At 37.2% G+C, this 15,344-nt stretch overlaps 1 protein-coding gene and 1 long non-coding RNA gene across 3 annotated transcripts in view; one reads left to right on the top strand and one right to left on the bottom strand.

Moving 5' to 3' along the window:
- Window positions 1-15,344, top strand: part of NR5A2 (nuclear receptor subfamily 5 group A member 2) — an 88,870-nt gene that overhangs the window by 32,542 nt on the left and 40,984 nt on the right. The gene's annotated exons all lie outside the window — the stretch shown is intronic.
- Window positions 950-6,584, bottom strand: LOC110479802 (uncharacterized). The gene is made up of 3 exons (XR_002466989.3): window positions 6,557-6,584; window positions 2,262-2,347; window positions 950-966 (listed from the first exon to the last, which is right to left on the bottom strand). It is a non-coding gene; the product is annotated as an uncharacterized LOC110479802 (long non-coding RNA).

Genomic DNA, 15,344 nt, shown 5'->3' with positions numbered 1-15,344 from the left:
CTTACGGGAATAAAACTAGGATAGAAATTTCTTATCTTAAAATTTTTGTGTCCTTCTCCAGAATGTTTACCTCAGGCACCTCATGAAAATGAGATGCTATGCCCACATCTCAGCAAAGCACCAGAGGCCCCAGGGCTGGTTCTCCTCAGTATGACAGGACTGTGCTGTGGGCAGGGCACAGTGCTTTTGGGACCTGGCCCTGCCCCATCACTTGTGGCCAGCACAGAGGGGCACCTTGGCATGCACAGAGGAGCCTGGTGGCAAAGGCCTGGGTCCAGAGAGGAAGCCAAATTTACTGCCACGATGGCATTCCCATGGCATCTTCTGTCATTGCATGACTGTCATAAATTGTGGGAAAATCTGTTTGAAAACCAAAGTGTTTAGCAAAAGCCCCCAAAATCTTAATGTATATTTTTGTTTAACATAGCTTACATAACAGCTTAGTAAATTCTCTTAATTTTTACCTGATTGTAGTTACTGTTACAGGATTGTGTATCTAAGGCCTATTACTTCATGGCAGCATGATTTTAAGGAAAGTGGGATATATATTTTTACAATATAAAATATATTAATTTATATTTGCTTTAATAACAAATAACTGTTCCGTTTCAGTGGACAAATTTTGCTTGAAAGAATTTGCATTAAATATACTTAAATATCTCATAGTTCTACCTTTTTTTATTTTTCCTATGCTACTAAAAATGCAAAGTAAATGCAGGATATATGACAAAAGTTTCAATGCAGTTTGATTGCTTTGTTTTTGCAACAGTAAAACTTGTACTAACATAAATTTTAAAGCATTATATTAGTACCATGTTGTTTGCGTAATTAGGTTCTTCTTTTGCTGTCACTGAATTCAGTTGCTAAACTCTCCAGTGTGAGAAGATCGGGCTCATTCTGCATTTCAGTCAGTTCCTGTAGAAAACTTGTTGGTGCAGTGCAATTATTCTTTCTTCCTTTAGTGTTCTGCAGAGTTTAAGTTAGACAAGTGAGCTAGAAACTTGAGAGATATTTAGTGTCTCCTGCAGCCATAGGAAGGAAATCTGAGTTGTTAAAAGGAAAGATTTAGAAGCAGAAATTCTACAGAGAGAACAGAACAGAGTGTTAGCAGGCAGGAGGATCTGCTTTTCCACTTGTTGCTTTGATAACGGATAAAAGGCTGTCATGAACTGCAGGCTACCAGCTGGGAGCAGATAGAGTAATCCCAGCAGAGGACTGGCCCCAAACTACACAAGCATTCTTTTAAATCTTCAAGACCATAGGAAAGTTATTTTTCCCCTACCATTGTCATCATTATTCATGATGATGTTTTCTACCCTAATTTAAAATGTTGGTCTAGTAAATCTACCTTACAATACTTTTATGTTTGAAATATAAGCAAATATCAGCAAATACCACGTAGTCAGAGATATTTCAGCTATTTCATTCAACTGCCTGAAGATTCCCAGAATAAATTCCAGAGAACTGGATCTCGATGTGCTGTAAAAAATCTCTGTCATTTGATTGTAAAGGTATATTGTGCCAAACATGCAGATAATCATAGGAACAATTTGTAACCTATGTCTTTCTTGTAATCAACACTCGTGATAAATGAAATCCAGAGGCTATGTTACTTGTAAGAGAATAGCAACAGAATGTCATTTGTTAGAAAAGGAGCCCAAGTGACCCCTGCCCAGAACAAACACAGGCAAACACAGTGACAGACAAAGCCTGGCAGACCCATGCATGTGTAGCCCTGGTGATGTGCATTGTGCCACCAAGGTCATGTTACCATCATGCTTAGACACATGCTTTGCTGGGCCAGGGGCATTTGTTAGCATGTTACATACGCTTGGCAAGATGCGGTGTTACAACCTGCATTATTGTGGAGAAAATCAAAAATATTTAAGCCCTGGTTGTCCTTCTATACTGTTCATTTTAATGATATATGTCAGGGTCTAGCTTACTTTGTATTCTTATGTGTAATTACCCATATAAAAAAACACCACTCATTAGAGTTCTGTTCCACTGACTTAATTATACTCTTTAATTAAATCTTGACTAACTGGGGGTCATTGCAGTGTCAGTGGGATTTGTCACTGTTTGTCAGCAGGTGTCTGGTCACATCTATTTCTGGTTTCCCTGTTGCTGTATCCTGTTTAAGAGCATGGTCTTTTTTAAATGCAAAGGACAATTATGCATTACTTTGTTGTGGTTTGTGCCTTAAAGAAACATAAGCTAATCCATTCCGTAGTACGAGCGCTCTCCCAGTCTTTACGTACAGGAGGTGGGGAACATAGCAAGTATAAACCTTTCCAAAGCACAATTCATTATCTCACTGGTGCTCATTTTCAAAGGCTTGTTCTTCCTGCAATCAAAAGACATGGTGTTACTAATTTATCAGATAATCTTGTGTTCAACAGGCATAAAAATATATTGCAAATATCAATCCAGAGATTGATGCTACTCCTTTTTCCTATCTTCCAAACATGAAATGAATTTGAAACATGACCAGCAAGAATGAGCTAAATCAATATTACATGCATAACAAATACTACATGGCATGTGCTGCTATTGCTGTGCTGCTCAGAGTCAGAAGATCGAGGCTCCCGATTCACTGTTCCCTGAATAATTCAGTGGGAGTTCTGCATGTGCAATAAGGGCATAATAGTGCCATTTCTGTCTGTTTCAAATTTACATGTTTTGGGTTTGTTATTTTAGAAAGTTACTTAGGGGAAATATAATTCCCATGTTTACGCATATAATAGGCACCTAATGTTCATCTGAATAATTAATTAGTCAAGTCAGGCTTTCATAATTAGCTATTGGCTTTTCAGTATAAGCCCACAAAGCACTTGTCAATCTACAGACATTTTTAATTTATTAATATATATGTTATCAAAAGAGCTGCAGTACTTACCTAGAAAGCATTATTTATTCTATCGAGGCTAAGGAATCATTTAGATTCTAGACATGTATTTAGAATCTATTGTAACTTCCCCAGAAGATTATTTTTCTGTTCTGAAAGTTTTCAGAAATGTTCTCTGCCTATAAGCTCTTGCTTACAGTGGAAATTTGAGTTGTTTTTTTAAAATCCATTCCTGTGTTACAAAGAACTTAGTGACATGTCTTGCTGACTGTAACATTATGTGTATTATTTATTTGCACTCAGATACATAATAAGCATCTAAATAGATGCTACTAGCAGATATTCCTAATGCAGCTACAGATTCTGTGACCAGACAGGGGCATCTGTTGATAGCACAAGTGTGACAGTGATATTGCAATTATGAGTTGTGAGGCTGTATGGTAAATGGCAGGATCATAAGATAAAATATATTTCTCATTAACTTCATGACCTTGTTTGAACTCAACCACTATTCCAGTTTTGCTTCCTCATATTTCTGATCAGTTTTCAAGTGGTTATTTTTAAAGGGAAAAGACATAGCCTTACTCCAGAAGTACACTGTGAGCCCATTGGTATGAAATTCATAAACCAAAACATCTGATTGTGAAATCTAGAATGAAAATTGTTATTTTCTTACTAGAGGTAGGTTAAAACAATCAGATCAGAAATTCTATGGTTGTTTTATTGGGAAACAAACTATATATTTCCATTGGGAGGCAGCATTTACTTCTAGCACTTGTTGAGTGTGAGGCACTGAGTCTTAAAAAGATAGTGTTACTATTATTTCTCAAAAAGGTGTTTTTATTCTGTATATGCTATAACCTTACTTGCCCTTGGCCCTGTTCAGGAGAACCACCCTCATCTTAGTGAAAATATTTAATCACCAGCTTCCCATCAGTGAGGTAAGGACAAGAACTTTCCTGAATCAAAATCCTTCTGAGACCTGTACTCTTGGATGTGTATTAGGTTCCTTGCGTTATAAGTGGAAATGTACAAATATAATATCAGAATTTTAAACCCCTTCTAGATCTAAAACACTTCTATTATAGAATAGATTTTAGTTTGTTTGGAAAGGACATGATGTAAAAACCACAGTTTAGTGGTAGGAAAAAATATGCCCATTTTGGTTGTGAGATTTATGTAACTGTGCCTCACCACTATGAATTATGTGGTCTCACAGAATTCAGACGAGTTCTTGAGGAATACTGCAGCATCTTGTGCACCATACATGTTCTGCATATTCTAAGTTTCTATTGGAAGGTAGAAAAGTACCAAAATCATTCTTTTGAGGTTTGGTTACATACCTCCAATTGAAAAAATGCAAATATATTTCTAAGGGTGTCATTATAAAGTCCCTCCTCTTCAGTACATCCTGTACTAATATAACCTTCTGTTATCTATTTTTATATCCATTCCAAAAAAATCAAAAATTAAATGCTAGGTTGCAAAGATCACATATTTAGTGTCTCTGTAGGAGTCAAAATCAACTTTGCAACTGCTGTACAGTTTTCTACATGACATTTGTACAGTGTTCACATTTCAATCAGTGTTATACCAATATAAGGATTTTCTACTGGAGTATCTTTAAGCATAGTAGTTTCTACCTGCAAAGTGTTTATAATTTAGACTGGTCTACTAATTTAAGGATTTGAGGTATGTGAGTATTGAAATGTTCACATTCTCACTATTAATGTGCAGAGGTCTCACTGGTTTCCCTGTCTGTTACCCTGAGTTCAGAAACATTTCCCAGTGGTATTGCATTGCTTGGTTCTTCCATTTAGACTTTGAAAGAGCATTGTTTTCAGTAAGTGTTTTACAAGTGGAAATAGATGCGTCTGCTAAAGAGATTCATATTTGCATCATTAGACAGGTGTTCTGATCACAAGGCGGAAGAGAGATCATATACATAAACAATGAATTAAAATCCTGAATAGGATTGCTAGAGCTGTTTTTCTAGGTTACAGCTAAATGAGGGCCATTATGTGGGCTTTCAGATAAACTCACAAAGCTCTTATCTGTATAAACCTGATAGATCTGCCATTATTCTCAGTGACTAACAGAAGTTATATCATTTAGTTTCATTAAAAATGCATTAATCCTTTTTTAGTAACCTTTTCCTAATTCATTGATTCAATTATACAATGAACAATAAAAATGTTTGGTATAATAAAAATACAGTATTAAAAGTGTGTTATATACATAAATATTTCATTGCAGTGAAATTATTCAGAGTTTAAAAATATTAACAATACTAATATGCTCTGAGACAAAAAAGTGTACCCTTTTTTCAGCATCTCTGAAATTATATATTAAAAGAATGAGTCTTTAAAATTAGATGCCTGAAATGGTTGCTTATAGTATTACATGTGGTCACTTCATGTACAGACTTCCTGCAGAGTTGGTGATGTTTACCAGCACAGGTTGATTGAGGGACAGCAGAGCATTATAGAATGCATGCACATATTGCTTATAAATTCTGTGAACCAGGCTCCTCTGATCAGATCAATTCTCCCCAAAGTCACTGGCCTCTGGCCTAACTGAAAGCGGACTGGCTCCCAGGGCTGGACCTTGAGTTAATGCAAGTATGGGGAACATTTTGCTTGGTGAAGGAACACTCAGTGCATGGCAGCACTCTGAGCAACTTCCACAGCAGCCGCAGCTCCTGCCATCCCACTTACACCAGCTAAATAATTCAGACCACCAGGACTCCAGTCCAGCTCTCAGTCTGGCAGCTCAGCCAAGACTTTAAGTGATTTTGACAGAGCTAGTACTTCTTATCATTTTGTATTTGGTTTCTGGAGAGCACGCTCTCTCAGTGGCTGTATTAAACTGTTCTCTCAAGTGCCAATAGCCCGGCACGGCCGAGCAGGTGCCTGTGGGAGACAGCCGATGCTGCAGGCTGCTGTGAAAAGCTGGTGTGATTTCTGCAAGCATACCAAGACTAGAGGAGCAGAAATCTCTTCATATTTTCATTAGTCATCCCTTTACAGATTTACTTTTAATTCTTTCAGCAAAGCAGATTATTAAAAGCAATGACCTGAGGTCTTCATTCAGATCTCAGACTTGCAATCCTGTATAATGTGCGCCGCAGGGCAGAGGTCACACTGACGAGTCTGTTAATGTAGTCACTCTGGGATAAGATCAATCTCCATACTTCACCATATTGATCTAATAGCTCATTGGCACTTCCCTCTTTGAATTGATTAGCTCATGTGTGAAAAGAGATTGATGGGTTTGTGACCCTGAGGAGTCTGTCAGGGGCACACCCATGGCAGGGGAAGTGCATGTTTTCACTGCTTCATTTGGGTGGCTCATTATCTGGGTGCCTCATGAGGAATAAGGGTCATAACGTTGTTTTATGAATTATTTACAACAAAATATCATGTTTTTCCTTCATTTGGTGATCTGCCTGTACTGAATCCATTCTAAAGCAGAACTGGAAAAAATACACGTAAGTGGCTAAATGTACCAAATATTTGTGTAAGGGGAACCATGACATAAAAGTGACCTTAAAAAACAATTTTACTAATATAAAGTAATCATAACAGATATGAGGGTAGGAATAGACTTCATGGGTCACCTAGTCCATTCCCCTTATGCAATGACAGAATATTGATGATATCTAGAAATGAATTACATTTTAATTGCATATTCTGGATAAGTACTTACAGTGAATCTAGTTCAGACATCTCAGAGAACTTCATTGCAGTGCAGAATGCACTGTAGAAAGAAGAAATTTGAATGCAACATGTTAGCTACAAACTAAACTAGGCACATTCTTCATTTGCTAAAAGTAAGAAAAAAACCACCCCACATTCAACTCCATTTATCAAATAGTCATATATTTGCAAAATGAATAAATTTGATATAGTATATTGGATTTTGGTGCAGTGTGTGCTCATGCAAGAGGAAATTCAAAAGGACCTGTCTCATGAAGCTGAATTTAGAAGTTGGCTTATGTTAGGGTGTACTTTAAAAACGTGTGCATTATCAAAGGCTTTACAGATACAAAGCAATTAAAGTACGGACCGGCTCCTTGAAGCCTTTTGTTGAAACCCAGGCATTTTTGTATTTCTGTCTGCATATGAATTGTATAATCAGTCTTGAAGACATTCCTAATGTAAGAATTTCTTGTGCACCATCCAAGATCAGGATTCTGTATAATGCCACAACTGTTGGTATTTCATGGTTACATGGGATGTCAGGTTAAATGATTATGTTGCAGTGCAAAAATTACTGAGCAAAATATTCTCATGGTGTTGCCAAGCTGATGGTCATATTTATGTAAGGAGTCAGTGAGTTTCACCAGTAATATCTTGTTGTATTATTTAACTGGACATTCTGTGTTTGTTTAGCAGGCTGGCAGTTTAGATTGAAAGACTGATAATTTCATTTAAAGAGAAGTGTCCATGTATGCTCTATGCAGTCAGGCAACCTTTTTCTGCTATTTGATTTATGGTAACATAGATAGATACTGCCCAAAGACAGTAATAGTCAGTCCATCCCTAAAGACCTTATACTCTAAAAGAAACAGACTCTCAGGCAGATTAGCCAAAGACAGAATTCAGTCTATTACCTGTCAGTGACACAATGCTGAATATTTGCATAATTTTGCAAATAGCATCATTCAAGCTATTCTATGTATCAGGAAAATTACCTGATATAGATTTAAGTAGCCATATTTTAAAAAGTTTTAATACAGCTCAAAAAAACTCATTAGAGGCAGAGTCATCATGAACTCTACTTTGGTAAAAAAAGGATAAACCTCGGATTAAACAACAAAACTTCTTACATTTGGGTGTTATGGTAATCTTTTAGTCATGTCAAACCTTCAGTAATAAAATTAATATTAAACCTCATTACAAACCAAAGTAATTGGTTCTTAGGCCTAGATTCGTAGTAGATTGCCAGATACTTGCACGTAAGAAATGCAAAAAATTATTTTTTGAAGAGAATGTTTCCATTTTATTGGAAGCTGTTGCCCATTGGCTATGTCTCTACCAGTCTGAAACTCAGCTCCTGCAGTTGAGGTGTGTGGTGCACTCATGGGTGAACAGGAAGTAATTAGAGCATCCTGATTTTGTTGTTCATCATTTTGGGCATCTAATCACTGTCATTCAGAAACAAGCTAAGAACAACCCAGTAAGTTAGATGTACATACTCTCTCCATTTTTCCTAAACACCCAGCTAATCTTCTATTGCATGCAGACATGTAGGAACCCAATTGAGAGACTCAAAGACCTCTGTCCAGCTGTGACAGCAGCGAAAGTCAGAGGCTGACTGATTTGTGTGACAGTCTACCTTCATTTTTGCCTATAAGGTTCCTACTCATTCTGTGTTCCGTACTGCAAAAGTTCCTCTCATCAACATATTCAAAGGTATTTTTTAAAATTAATATTAATCTTAATTGCAGAGCTAATGACAATATGGGACCTGAGCAGAGCTGCGACAATTGTATTTTAATGATGCTTCAGAGATTTCCAAATTAGACTACAGGAAACAGGAAGTAGGAATAAATGAAACAAAGCCAAATGAAAGGATGAATGGAAAAAAAAAAACATTTTAATACACACTTGCCTGTTCCCTAAACATTCATTCAATCAGGACTTCCTGTGATTTTTAATAACATGGCTCTCTGTCTGCTCTTTCACACTTGACTGTGTTGGGAAAGGAGGAAATATTTTGAAGACGATGTTCCTAGTTGAAAGGATTTAGCTAGATGGTAGTAGCTGCATGCTGAGAGCCTCCTGCAATGCTTTTAAGATAAAAAGAGAAGTAGTAAGTTTTACAGATCATTGCTGTGTACCTTGTTGGATCATGCATCACTACACCTCCACAACCTTCTTGTATGGCTTCAGCTTCCTTTGGCGGTGTTTTTAAGCAATTGTTTCTATCAAGTCAGATGGATACTGGTTTAATACATGACAACACCCATTCATAAGGCTGATTTTTCTTTCATTTTCTCCGTTAGCATTCGGTCTTCTTCCTCATTTAATCTCTGCCCCAGTGACTTACTGTTACTGCTACAGCTCTCAGGATGTAAGACAACATTTCTGTATTTTTTCTTCATCAGTATACCATCTCCTTTCACATCTTGACTGAAGATACCGTTTCTCATGATTTCTTACTGCTTTTGCTGTGGCTTTTTCTGGCTGTTCTACTACAAATCAGAGGAAAACATAGTGGAATATATTTGTGTGGCAAGTGCAGTAACACCAGCCTCTACTGCCATAGTGTATTACAGGTGACTCTGTGGCCAGCTCTCAGTCTGGAGACTCTACATCCTTATGTTTCCCTGATTCAAGTATGGGCAGAAGGAAATACTTACCTTTCTGTAGTTGGATGTCTGCCAAAAGTTTTAAGAGGACTTTGAAATGTAAAATATAAACCAACATACTTTAATTCCGGAGAAATATTGCAGTGCCCTGCAATCAAAAGATAAAGTTTATTTTAAAATAAAGAACTACTGATTTGCTGATAACTACAAATGGTATGAAACATTAGATATATTGGATTCTTGGTGTGGTTTGTCAGTGTCCAACCCTGACTGTCACTAAAACTCACCTGGCAAATTGTCCTTCTCTCATTTATGGTGCTCTACCATTAAAGTAACTTCTTTTTAGCCATGACTTCAGAAGATTATTTGCATATTCCCATTGGTGTAATCATGAATACAGTCCCACAGTGTAAACAAACCAGCATTTGTAGGTGTCACCTGTTAAAAGGCAGTAAGATTATTCTTCACATATGACTTGCCTTTTTCCCATACTCCACACCCACTTAACAGCTGTACTGGAAATAAATGCTAACCCTGTTAAACAGAAGAATAACCACATAGTGTAATTTAAATAAGAGCAGATTTAAGTAACTCTTGTTAAAAACTCATGCCAAAAAACAGTGTTCTGGGGCATGCAGCCCTTGAAAGAATGGGACACAAAGTGTGTTGAGAAATTACTCTGATTGCCTGTTACCATATTAAAGATTGCTTTCTGAAATTAGCATGTGTCTTTAGTCACAAGTTAAAAACATTTTCTATACGATGCCTACTTGATTGAATTTTAATAGAGTATTTATTTTGTCAAAAATAACATTAGTTCTTATTAGAACTTTGTCTTTTAATTTTAATAATGTACCCTATATATTGTGTTGATCTCTGTTGAGATTTGATGTTTGTGATATCTAGAATTTTAAAAATGAGAGCTAATATTGGAGTTTACTTGCAGACTCAGAATAAGTTTCATCTGGAGCAATACACTAATTAGAAGAAAAATAAAAACATAATTTAACCAATTCATCACCAGACAGGAAAGGAACAATATATACAAATTAGACATGAAACATTATATAGACATTAGAAATCCTCTCAGAAAAGATGTGACTTGGAGAAGATCACAAAAACTTTAATCACAGGCTGCTCTACAATAGAGTGAAACTGCTGATTGAATATATTAAGAATTAATCCACCAGCAGTACCACAAAGTTTCCTGGACTCAGTTTTATCTTCTAATTCCCTGAGGGACATCACTGTGCAGCCTAAAAAGCAGATCAGACCTGCAAGGCTAACAGTTCATCAGGTGGGGCTAATTCAGATTTTATTGCAAGTCAATGAAATTATATCCACACAAGTTAAGAGTTAAGAATATGGTCCAACACAATTTTGTAGTTAGTTTTTTGACATCAGAAAAAAATAGGTGTATTTCCAGAGAAATTCAAGGGATCACAAAGCTCTAGTACCAAAATTGTTACATAAACTACATAGCTTTATCTAATTATTTTAAAATTCTAGACCCAACCATGCATAAGCTTAGGCTGAACTAACATCTATACAGGAGTAGAATTTTGAAAGTAAATTCTATGGGTCCAGTACTAAAGAAGGTACCTCCACTCTGTGAAACAGATGGCAAAAATAATTAATTTTCCCTTTTCCTTATCTTTCTATTCACTTTGAGAGGCAAGAAACACTGCATTGTAAGCAAAATTTTCAGTTGGGACTATAAAGAAATACTTCTCTTATTTTCAGTTAAATAAAATAAAAAACACAAACCCACAACCACCCAAAAGAGAACCTAAGAAAAACACATTCATAATTCATCAGAAATAATGCTGACTGTGAAACACCAAGTCATTTTCATGCAGTTTGCACAGAGATAGATGTGAGGAAAAGGAGAAGAAATAGGAGTGCTATTTGTCGCATTTGATGCCCTATATAATAGATTTATATACACAGAAAACTTATTCTAACAGCCTTTTCACCTGATGCTTGTAGAAATGAGATTGATCATTTACCTTCTCCTTAACAGATGGGAATAATTCCTAAATGGAGCCCAAAGATCCATAAGAGAGATCTTATTCTTTAGTAGGATGACCATCTGCTGCCTGCCCCTACTCCTTCAGCAATCTGAGGCCCCCAGACTCAGGTACCCTGTGCTCTATTCCTGCAAGAAAACAGGATGAGTGTGAACTGATGCTCAAGGCTGCTTTGTTGAAGTATTTTGACTCTCTGGAAGATCAGCACAGAAACGAAAATGGCTGGGCAGTGCTGCCTTCATCCCCTCTTTCCCAGTGATCTCACAGGGAGCTGTCCAGGGGCATGTGAGTGGAGAAGCTGTGGCAAAGCCATTGCTCTCCCTGCCTGCATTTCCTAAGCTGGAAACACCACATGCCTTCCGGAGCATGGGCACCACACATGCACCCCTCCTCCACAGCTTGGAAGGGTGAAAAAGCATGGGACTTTTCAAATGCTGCTTTGTGCTATAAATTCCTTATCTATGTCCTTTAAAAAATTCCAAAGTAGTTTGATATTCCAAATATTAATGGTTCCATGAGCAAGGAGTTAATGAAGCATTTTAGTCCTTCTCTCTTCCTCTTTCTCACTTCCCTGCCGTTGAATAAAGGATGGGCACATTAACCTTTCTTTCAGCATGGTATTCAGCATTTACTTTCCTCTGTGTGGACACTGATTCAAACAAAGCATATAGAAACTTAGTATCTTGAATAGAAAAACTTCCTGTTGAAATATTCTGACTCTGACTGGTGGATTCAGAAGTTACTAGAGAAACAGTTACACATAGACACAGAGGTACATTCCAATTACAACTGCACTTGTGTAACAGCCTCTGTACAGGCTGTAAAGGAGCAGGAAAAGGCACACACTGAAGTATTTCTGTATTTCTTTTCATTTTTAAAACAAGACAAATGTAAAGCGGTACCAAACTTGAATAGATTTTTACTCCCTTCATGCTAGAGCTCGATGGAAACAGGACAGTAATTTAACCAAACACAGACTTGTAAAGATCTCTCCCTGCCTTCACCTAGAAATTTTTATAACCCACAGTTTTCTAGTAAAGAGGTGGAACAATCATAGTTAATATTAAATCATTTCTTCTTGAACTTTGTAGCATTTTATTACTGAGGTTATAGGCAGCAATCAGATTTTATTAGGGCATTCACTGATTCTGAAAGTTATGTGCATTCACTTCTAAAATCATATTGGCTGTTACGTGCTGCTTTTTGACAGCAACCTTGCACAGGAGGTTTCCCACTGTTAGCAGCAAGCCATCTGGAGAGTCCAAATCCTTCCTTACCTGTATAATGATTTGGAAACCATGCGTGCATTCAGGAGTAAAAAATAGTCTCTGGAGTGCACTTGTCTTATAAAACTTTGATTTGGGGTGATTTGCACCACTATAGCATAAGAAAATGGAGTAACAACTCAAACTATATGTCTGCAATGACTTGTGAGTGATCTCCTAACTGCATTTGAAAGAAAGTTCAACCATTCCTTGAACCGATGTGCTTCAAGCTGAACAGTTCAGACAGATGTTTAATCACTTCATATTCACTAGGAAATGGCTATTCAATGGCCATAGAATTTAAAAGTGGCACTATGAGATGAATGCTTCATGTTATTCCATATTTGCATTCCCTCTTAGAATCATAAGTAAAAATAATTCAGCTGAATCCAGCACAGTTTTATCACATAAATTTCAATTACTGTGTTTTTTTGAAATCATTAGATTCCCTTTTAAATTTTTAGTAGCAGAAAAGCCCAAAGCTACTGTGGCAAGTTGATGTAAATGAACAGAGATGAAAAAGGATTCTTCAGCTTCTGAGAAAAGCAGGTGTAAACTGGGTAAAAGGTGAGCACATTGTTTAACTGAATCTGCAGCAATAATTATAAGGAAAATATTTAACTTAGAACAACACAAAAAACCCATGACCCTGAAATTTTTAACAGGTAATTCATCAAGTTTCAAGCTGAAAATATCTCTTCAGAAGAAAAATTGCAATGAATCTGCAGTTGTTTGTTACAGTGCAAAATATTGTGAAACACTTCCCTAAAAGAAAGACACAGTGTGGTTTTGATAAGATTAAGGTGAATTTCAGCAAAGCATACACATTATTCTTCATTCTACTATTTGGCTATTTCAGCGTTGTTCTTCAGAAAAAACAAAAGTTTATAATGATTAACATTCTGTGCTGTGGGAAGCATACACTCTACAACAATACTACTCTTGTGTCACACTAGCTTTCCTCATCTATAACATCAGCACAAATAGTTTTTCAGATGAGTAACCAGCATTTCTGAGATAAGTCCTCCCTTTAACTATAATTGATAAGGTGTGATTGTGTATTTCAGTGTCAACAGAGGCCTCAGAGAGACTTACAAACTTCCATTGAATCCCATATCAAAAGCTCAGGGCCCAGCAGAGGAAAGGCCAGGGTTTAGCAGGCAGATGTGACACTCCCATTCCTATCTTCTTCTCCTCTCAAGAGATAATGTGTCACCACTGTGCTCAGGGTTAGACCTTTCCTCTTCAAATTGAGAATTAATTTCCTCCACTCCTGGAAATACTCTATGTAACTTGCATTATACTGACAAGATAAATTATGCAGACTAATAGACGCATCTAAATGTATTCTCAGGCATGCCTGTTTTCCAATCCTTGTTAGTGGAAAATTCAGAAAAAAAATTCTTTAAAGTCACGTTATAATTCCAGCTGGCAGCGTAGAACTCTGACATGCCACCAGAGAGTTCTGTCTTCAAACCTGTATTCAGACATTTGACAGAATTGAGTTCACTGTGCAGATGAACAATACTACACCTGTACTGTTGTCAACCACCATTCTCTGCTTCTCTAACAAACAGAACTTGCTCCTTCTCTGCCCCAGCAGCATCCCTTGCAGTCACACAAACCCTTTTAGTCTGCAGCTTGTCCTCCTCACCTTCAAGGTTTTACCCAATATACAGCTCCCCTCTTCTTCTCCCACAACCTTCTCTCTTCCTTTGAAGCAGCCTCCTAAGCACTCCTGTTGCTTCTCTTGTCACTTAAGAGCAGTTTTGCATGTGTGATGTTTTACTCATTTCATACTTGTAACATTATTCCTCTTTACTGCCACCCTGCCTGCTGGAAATGATCTCCTACTTCTTTTAAGTCACAGAGCTCTCTTTACCTTTTTCCACATCTATTTTTAAAAGCTATTTCTTCAGCAACAATTTACAGTTATGCTATCCCCACTGGTGTGTCTTTATCTGAGTGCCACTGGCCAGAGAGGGCTGAAATGTAACCATCTGGGCACAGTATTCACTGACACTTTTGCTTGAGGCTTGATAGCTGTCAAATGGGCTTCTCATTTGACAACTTGATTAGGTAAGACCCAGGTTACATTATCCTCATGTCAGTGTTCTGTTATGACAGCAGCAGATTTGGGGAATGCTCTTGCAGCAGGGAGGTGTTGGCCACATGATGTTTAGCTTTTATTTATAAGCATTCCTAGTAGTTAGGACAACAGGAGCTTTTTCTTGTTGTTAAAACATTGATAATACTCTTAAAGATCCCCACAAACTGAAAAAACCCTCAAAACTTAGCCAGCAGTAAAAGCTTGTGAGCTTGTTTTAATTTATTTTATACCACAATTGAAAATGTTGTTGATTAGGTGTAGTCCCAGACTGGACTTAAGTGTTTTGGTGACAGAATCTTACCTTTTCTCCTGCTTACACTGCTAATGGCAGAGCAGCCTTCTCCAGCTTTGGAGTCAGAAGACTGAAGTCAATAAGGGCATTCTCCTGTGGGAGGATCTTCCTCTTCAGAAGCAAACTTGTGTGTCTTTGCCTTCGGGATTAGTTTCAGCCACATTCAGTTTAAGGCACATAATTGTTTTGGTCAAAGGCTGATTTTCTCATTTTGACAGATAACATGCTTCTGCAACACATTTCTTGACGTGCCATGGAAACACAATGGTGTTTGTGTTCTGCTGCACTTACACATGTCATAAACTTTACCAGCTCCTTCCAACATAAGAAGTGGTGCATTACTGGTTTTGTTCAATGTGATCTAAATGCTTTTCCTCATCTACATGTCTTTCAGAAGTAGGCTGGAACTGGTCATTTGTGTTACCTTTTAGTTATACACAATCCTCATTAAAGTCATGTTTCTTTCTTCCTAGTGCAAACTGG

The sequence above is a fragment of the Lonchura striata genome, chromosome 9 (assembly GCF_046129695.1).
Source record: "Lonchura striata isolate bLonStr1 chromosome 9, bLonStr1.mat, whole genome shotgun sequence".
NCBI classification, from domain to species: domain Eukaryota; kingdom Metazoa; phylum Chordata; class Aves; order Passeriformes; family Estrildidae; genus Lonchura; species Lonchura striata.
This window is presented reverse-complemented; position numbering and strand designations above follow the sequence as displayed.